The sequence below is a fragment of the Oncorhynchus gorbuscha genome, unplaced genomic scaffold (genome assembly GCF_021184085.1).
Source record: "Oncorhynchus gorbuscha isolate QuinsamMale2020 ecotype Even-year unplaced genomic scaffold, OgorEven_v1.0 Un_scaffold_5888, whole genome shotgun sequence".
NCBI lineage: Eukaryota > Metazoa > Chordata > Actinopteri > Salmoniformes > Salmonidae > Oncorhynchus > Oncorhynchus gorbuscha.
The window spans coordinates 11,956-20,042 of record NW_025749599.1 but is presented as its reverse complement, the minus strand read 5'-3'; the positions used below and the strand labels follow the sequence as shown (position 1 = coordinate 20,042).

The following is an 8,087-nucleotide window of genomic DNA, read 5'->3' as shown; positions in this document are numbered from 1 at the left end:
ATCCCACTCAAAGATGCAGGTTGACAGCTGCCGCATGAAGGGACCGTAGAGCTGGTGGCTCTCAGTGGTGACACCTGACGCGAACCGCCGCATCAGGTGCCAGATGTCCAGCCGAACCACCAGCTGGTCCCAGTCATTGTACATGGCAGCTGTCTTTGATCCGCCAAGGCTGGAGCAGCAGTCTCGGTCCACGTACATGAGCTTGGGGCGCCACCCCGGCGAGCCGGTACCGTTCCATGAGACCAGCCGCCATGGGAGCAGGCCCTCGCCCTCACCGGCAGTGAGGACACTGACGAGGACCTGCCCATGCTCGTTACCGACGTTGGTAACCCAGGCGGCTGTGTCTGCAGCGGTACCACGCAAGCTTTTTAGTCACCTGGAGACAGACACACAAAAGACAGAAAGGTAAAGACATTATTTAAATATAGATATAAAAAAAAAAATCAGACATGACTCATCTTCACATTTTTAAGTGAAAACTCACCTTCTTGGTAGAGTCCATCTTTAAGATGGACCCAAAGACGGAGGTGACCCTGGCCTTCACCTCATCCAGCCGCGATAGCACGTCATGGCTGTAGACTGTCAGAAGCCAGACGGGTGAGGGCACCGGGGGCATCTCCGGTGGATCAGTGAACTGCCGCCCAATGCCCAATGCCAGAAACTGCTTGCACTCCCCGAGGTACTGTATACAACGCCGCATCCAGGACTCGCTGTGACTTTCACACAGCTTGCTGTAGGTCTGTGACGCACTGTTCCCCAAAGTGCGCGACCTCAGCATCCTCACAACCCGCAGGTCACAGGACAGGCTAGAGAGAGAAAGAGAGAGAGAGAAAGCATATGAATGACATGCATTCATTTAACTTCATTACTAACTAACAAAACCTTGTGAACTTACTTGTATGTCAATATTGCTGGAAACTGGCAGCGATGCTGAGCGTCCAGCTGACTGACAAGGTCCGTGACCACCCCGCGACCTTCTTCTTACACCGGCCGCATTCCAGGTACTCAGTGGCCATGAGATACCAGCGGTCAATGTCCAAGACCCTCCGGATGGTCTTGTAGAGCCCAGCCTGGCACAGTGTGCCTCTGCATCCAGACTGGGGACATGCCAGCTTGTATGTCCATATACGTACGGGCATCCAAAGGAACAGCTGACATGCGAAGAAGGGGTCGGGGGATGCGGGTGGCTGATTGTAGATCGGCCGCGGTTGGGGAGGGTTCCACCACGTGACCAGGTCAGTGGTGAGTGTCGACCTCCCAAAGCTATCCCTGGTGAACAGCGTGCGACGATCCACCGCTGCTGCTCCTTGGTGAGAGATGAGCGCCAACTCTCTGGAAGCAGCAGCTGAGTGAGAGGAGAGAGTGATGGGGAGAAGGGATGGTAATGTTTCAGAGAAAAGGACAGGGAGAGAGTATGCAGGAGACAAGACAACTGTGTCCAATGTTTAATATCTTAACAATGTGGAGTAATTACAGTTGATGAATTTACCTCGGCACTTTCTGAGGCGGGCCTTGGAGGCAGGAAGGACTGCCGGGGCAAATCCTCCTCTTCTCCGCCCTAGTAGGGCAGGAGCAGGGACCAGGAACCGGGTCAGGAACCGGGGCAGGGACCAGGGCTCGGTCATTTGGAGGCAGAGGCCGAGGGAGCGATGGGTGGAGCTGTAGGGCTACGGCTTTTGCAGTGACACAGAAATATATAGGTTAAATAATGAATAAATGCTTCCATGAATGAACAGACATATGTATATGTATGTAAATGTAGATAACAGTGACTAAGTTAATAGCACAATTCCAACATGCCCAGATGAATATCAATCAGTGATAGGATGTAACAAAATAATTAAATGAGTATTGGTCAAGTTTGAGTGTAAAACTTACATGAAATTAGTGATTGAAATGGAAAATAGAAAGTCGTGATTACGTGACATGCAGGATGACAGCTACATACAGGATGACAGCCACATACAGGATGACAGCTACCGTGGCAAGGGAAGATATTTAATAGTGCATACATGCAGTGACTCTCCTCTAAAACCCCAGATGACTCTTACCAATACATTTCCTTGGGCTGATGATAGGGAAAAATATTCAAAACACTTTAATACATGTCAGCAAAAAACTTGAACTGAATAATTCTCAAATGTCCTATGTCAATTAATAGTGATGTAAAACATACATGTGTCTATGTCAGCAGCTGCTTTGACCAGCTCTGCGCACCGGCTCAGGACGACCATCTCTGCACCGGGGTCACCTCCCTCGGAGACGACACGGGCTCGAGCCTCTGCTTCCACTTCCTCCCACTTCTTAGCCCTCACAGGGGCCCTGAGCACCAGAAGCAGGGGGCCGTCAGCGGCCACTTTTACTGCCCGGGTGTGGACTTGAGGACCAACTCCTGTGAGGGCGTGAACCAGAAACTAGGGTTTTCCATCTTAGGAGGCAAGAAAAACACTATTATCATGACTGAGGAGTGCAGTGACAAGTAACAGCATAACCGTATTAGATACATATAAAAGGAACTTATGTTTGCTTGATAGGTCTGCTAGGAGGAGGACAGCAGTGGGGGGTTATGGGTAGGATTAGGGTGATTATTATTTCACATGCAGTTAAATTCAGTTTACATAGAAAGACACGTTTGCCCCCAATGACCATCAATACAATGCATTCAACTACATACACTTCAAATGCATGCCATCAAAAAACGAAGAAAAATCGACAATTAAACAGTATACAATTCCAAGTTTGAGTTGATATAGATGTTAGCTAAGGTTTTATAGGGTTGTTAGCAGTCAAATCAACTTTTGCGTTTTTTTGTAAACTTTGTTTACAGTAGCTAGCGATCTACAGATGTTGTTAAATTACACAGTTCAGGTAGCTCCTGTAGTCAAACAATTCGTTTGGCTAGACGTGTTATTGTCATATTTCATCACATTTTACTAGTTGATTATTTTCATTTCTTTGCAATATATATACATAGGATATTACCCATTTCTGTCAGAAAAATGTTTGATAGACAATGCTAACTTGCCTGCGCACAGCGTGCAGCACACTATACTAGAGCTACAGTAGCTAGCGATCTACAGACGTTGTTAAATTACACAGTTCGGGTAGCCTCTGTTGTAAAGAAAATGCAGTTGGCCAGAGGTGTTAATGTCATATTTCATCACATTTATAGTCCTTGATGTGGATTTCTTTGCAAATTAAGCGAAATCACCACATATACTCACCGGGTAGGTATGATCAAAACAATGGCTGCCGGAAAATATTTTTTTTGTGGTCAAGTTACGTTCCAAGACTTTCGGAGAGTGATGATTGGCTGAAAAACATTTGAAACAAGCTAGACTTTTCATTGGTGGGTTTTTGCTCTCTTTCTCCAATTTGAAACAAGCTAAAGCTCTGATTGGAGGAGAGGACTAATGGAACAATATGGGTATTTGGAACATTAGGAACATAGAAGAATGACACGCAAATTCGTGAAGCGTTCCTTATTTTGACCCCTTTTACCCCTATATATAAGGGGGGACATCCATCTTCCTCCTAGTATTACCATAAGAAAATGTTTTAAATCCCATTGGAAATTGTGCCAAAATGGCAGTGACTTCATGTTAATTTTGTTCCAATACGCAATAGCGCTAACAGTGATAATTTCCAAAGATGGAGTAGCAGTGAAGACGTGTTTTGTTCGTGTCTCGTGTGCTTTTGTATTTTTCGTATTTTTTGTATATATATTTAAATTTTATTTTCGATCTCTTTTCGATTTTTTATTTGATTATACCTTCCGGTAACCTGCCTCACCCAATGTGATACGGTATCGCTATTATTTTTAATTTTAGAACACATTCAAGAACCTCCAGAAGCTAACCAGATGTGTCAAATCGGAGGGCATGTTGTCCAGTCCTCTGGCAGTCTCTATGGGGGTGCCATGGGGGTGCCACAGGGTTCAATTCTTGGGCCGACTCTTTTCTCTGTATATATCAATGATGTTGCTCTTGCTGCGGGCGAATCCCTAATCCACCTCTACGCAGACGACACCATTCTGTATATTTCTGGCCCTTCCTTGGACACTGTGCTATCTAACCTCCAAACGAGCTTCAATGCCATACAACACTCCTTCCGTGGCCTCCAACTGCTCTTAAACGCTAGTAAAACCAAATGCATGCTTTTCAGCCGTTCGCTGCCTGCACCCGCACGCCCGACTAGCATCACCACCCTGGATGGTTCCAACCTAGAATATGTGGACATCTATAAGTACCTAGGTGTCTGGCTAGACTGTAAACTCTCCTTCCAGACTCATATCAAACATCTCCAATCTAAAATCAAATCTAGAGTCGGCTTTCTATTCCGCAACAAAGCCTCCTTCACTCACGCCGCCAAACTTACCCTAGTAAAACTGACTATCCTACCGATCCTTGACTTCGGCGATGTCATCTACAAAATGGCTTCCAATACTCTACTCAGCAAACTGGATGCAGTTTAACACAGTGCCATCCGTTTTGTGACTAAAGCACCTTATACCACCTACCACTGAGACTTGTATGCTCTAGTCGCCTGGCCCTCGCTACATATTCGTCGCCAGACCCACTGGCTCCAGGTCATCTACAAGTCCATGCTAGGTAAAGCTCCGCCTTATCTTATCACCCACCCGTAGCACGCGCTCCAGCAGGTGTATCTCACTGATCATCCCTAAAGCCAACACCTCATTTGGCCGCCTTTCCTTCCAGTTCTTTGCTGCCTGTGACTGGAACGAATTGCAAAAATTGCTGAAGTTGGAGACTTATCTCCCTCACCAACTTTAAACATCTGCTATCTGAGCAGCTAACCGATCGCTGCAGCTGTACGTAGTCCATCGGTTAATAGCCCACCCAATTTTACCTACATCATCCCCATACTGTTTTTATTTATTTACTTTTCTGCTCTTTTGCACACCAGTATCTCTACCTGCACATGACCATCTACATCATTTATCACTCCAGTGTTAATCTGCAAAATTGTAATTATTCACCTACCTCCTCATGCCTTTTGCACACAATGTATATAGACTATTTTTTATTTTTATACTGTGTTATTGACTTGTTAATTGTTTAGTCCATGTGTAACTCAGTGTTGTCTGTTCACACTGCTATGCTTTATCTTGGCCAGGTCGCAGTTGTAAATGAGAACTTGTTCTCAACTAGCCTACCTGGTTAAATAAAGGTGAAATAAAAAATAAACAGTCAGCCAATCCAATGACATCCCTCTTCTCTCTCTTTCTCTGTCACACTTTCTCTCCCTATTTTTCTTTCTCCTCTCCCTTTTCTTTCATCATTCTCCCCCTTTTTCTCACTCACTCCCCTTTTTCTTTCCCTCCCTTTGTCTCTCACTCTCCCTTTCTTTCTCTTTGTGTCTCCCCATTTTGTCTCCCTCCTCTTTTCTCATTCTCTCCCTCTCCCCCTTCTGTCTCTTTCTCCCCACCACCAGTTTTAAACTCTAATTGAACCACACTGGCAATGTTTCAACATGAACGTTGAAACAGTCACCTTCCAACCACAGCCAGGCCACATATGAATCTCTAGTTCTCTGTCGCTCTCTTTACCATTTCCCTCTCTGCTGTTTCTCTCGTTCTAGTTCTCTCTCCTCTGTTACTACTCTTCTGTGTTGCTCTGTTCTGCTTCTCTCGCTACTAAATGGGGAGTTGGTTATAAGTATCTTTGGCCAGGCCATGTTGCAGAGAGCGGGGGAAGGGGGGGAAGACCAGGGGAAGAGCAACTAAAACCAGCAGGGGGAACAAAGACCAGGAAGAGCAACTTCAAACAGCAGGGGAGGTCCAAAAGCTTATTACACTACATGTTAGTCTAGAATCATTCCTTATAATAATCAATTAAATGTCTACATCTATAACTAAAGTCAAAATGTCACAAAACAGCAGTTTACAGTTGATCACTGATCACTTTCTTACCAAATAGCACATTTTCACGTAAGGTACACGATTTTAAAATCCCCATGTTAGGGTATTTTTGACGTAGGCTTCACAACATTTCCTGCTACGTTTATGCATGAGGACCTTTAGTGAATGCAGCCCCAGAGCGTGTCGGGTTTCAGTGAGTGGGTGGGGTTTTGTGCGAGGGCTTTTGTTACGTCATTATGTTCTACCCTATCAACGTCCTCGACGGCACAGTGTACTCGCATATCACCCAGCATACGTTGCAACTCTGAGGCAGAGGTTAGAACATTACAACACACAAGGTAGCCATTATTATCACTACCAGTTTCATGTCTATACAATATCCTGTGGGAACCTTCTATGGGTGGTTTTTGAGCCTCAGAAGGTCTGTTTGACCCCAACCAGGATCCGAAACGTCAGGAGGGTTGTGCTCTATATATGAGGGCCTGTCCTAGGTCTGTATTGTGCTCGCTTCGGCAGCACATATACTAAAATTGGAACGATACAGAGAAGATTAGCATGGCCCCTGCGCAAGGATGACACGCAAATTCGTGAAGCGTTCCTTATTTTGACCCCTTTTACCCCTATATTAAGGGGGGACATCCATCTTCCTCCTAGTATTACCCATAAGAAAATGTTTTAAATCCCATTGGAAATTGTGCCATAATGGCAGTGACTTCATGTTAATTTTTATCCAATACCTCCATCTGGTGGCCACATAGCGCTATTGCATCCATTGGTGTCGTCACTAACAGTGATCATTTCCCAAGATGGCATAGCAGTGAAGAGGTGTTTTGTTCGTGTCTCGAATGTGATACGGTATCGCTATTATTTTTAATTTTAGAACACATTTAAGAACCTCCAGAAGCTAACCAGATTTGTGTCAAATCGGAGGGCATGTTGTCCGGTCCTCTGGCAGTCTCTATGGGGGTGCCACAGGGTTCAATTCTTGGGCCGACTCGTTTCTCTGTATATATCAATGATGTTGCTCTTGCTGGTGGTGGTAGTAGTGGTAGTAGTGCTAGTAGTAGTAGTAGTAGTAGTAGTGGTAATGATGATGGTGGTAGTAGTAGTAGTGGTAATGGTGGTGGTGGTAGTAGTAGTAGTAATGATGATTGAGGTAGTAGTAGTAGTGGTAATGATGGTAGTAGTAGTAGTAGTAATGATGGTGGTAGTAGTAGTGGTAATGATGATGGAGGTAGTAGTAGTGGTAATGATGGTGGTAGTAGTAGTAGTAATGATGGTGGTGGTAGTAGTAGTGAATGATGGTAGTAGTAGTTGTAGTAGTAGTAATGATGGTGGTGGTGGTAGTAATGATGATGGTAGTAGTAGGGTAATGATAGCAGTTTAGTGATGATGGTGGTGGTAGTAATGATGATGGTAGTAGTAGGGTAATGACAGCAGTTTAGTGATGATGGTGGTATGAGTAGTAGTAGTAGTAGTAATGATGATGGTGGTATGAGTAGGAGTAGTAGTGGTAGTAGTAATGGTGGTGGTGGTAGTAGTAGTAGTAGGGTGATGGTAATGATAGCAGTTTAGTGATGATGGTAGTAGTAGTAGTGATGGTGGTGGTGGTTGTAGTAGTAGTAGTAGTAATGGTGGTTGCAGTAGTAGTAGTAATGGTGGTTGTGGTGGTAGTAGGGTAATGATAGCAGTTTAATGATGATGGTGGTATGAGTAGTAGTAATAATAGTAATAGTAGCAGTGGTGGTAGTAGTAGTAATGATGGTGGTAGTAGTAGTAGTAATGATGGTGGTAGTAGTAGTAGTAATGATGGTGGTAGTAGTAGTAGTAATGATGGTGGTGGTAGTAGTAGTAATGATGGTGGTGGTAGTAGTAGTAATGATGGTAGTAGTAGTAGTAGTAATGATGGTAGTAGTAGTAGTAGTAGTAGTAGTAGTAGTAGTAGTAATGATGGTAGTAGTAGTAGTAGTAATGATGATGGTGGTAGTAGTAGTAGTAATGATGGTAGTTGTAGTACTGATGTAATGGTGAAGATTAGTTATAAGTTAGTTTGTTTCATTTTCAATTTTTATTTATTATATTTCTACTACTGACTTACCTTGTTATTTTTGTATTTCATGTTGTATTATCATTTACCACCATTTTATATTACTATTTGTTATCTTTTTATAATTGTATTACAATGTATATTGTATACATTGTTGCT

At 44.0% G+C, this 8,087-nt stretch overlaps 1 non-coding gene across 1 annotated transcript; it reads left to right on the top strand.

Moving 5' to 3' along the window:
• The first annotated feature begins 6,381 nt into the window (after window positions 1-6,381).
• LOC124029243 lies at window positions 6,382-6,488 on the top strand. Its single transcript, XR_006837746.1, has one exon. It is a non-coding gene; the product is annotated as a U6 spliceosomal RNA (small nuclear RNA).
• Window positions 6,489-8,087: the final 1,599 nt, after the last annotated feature.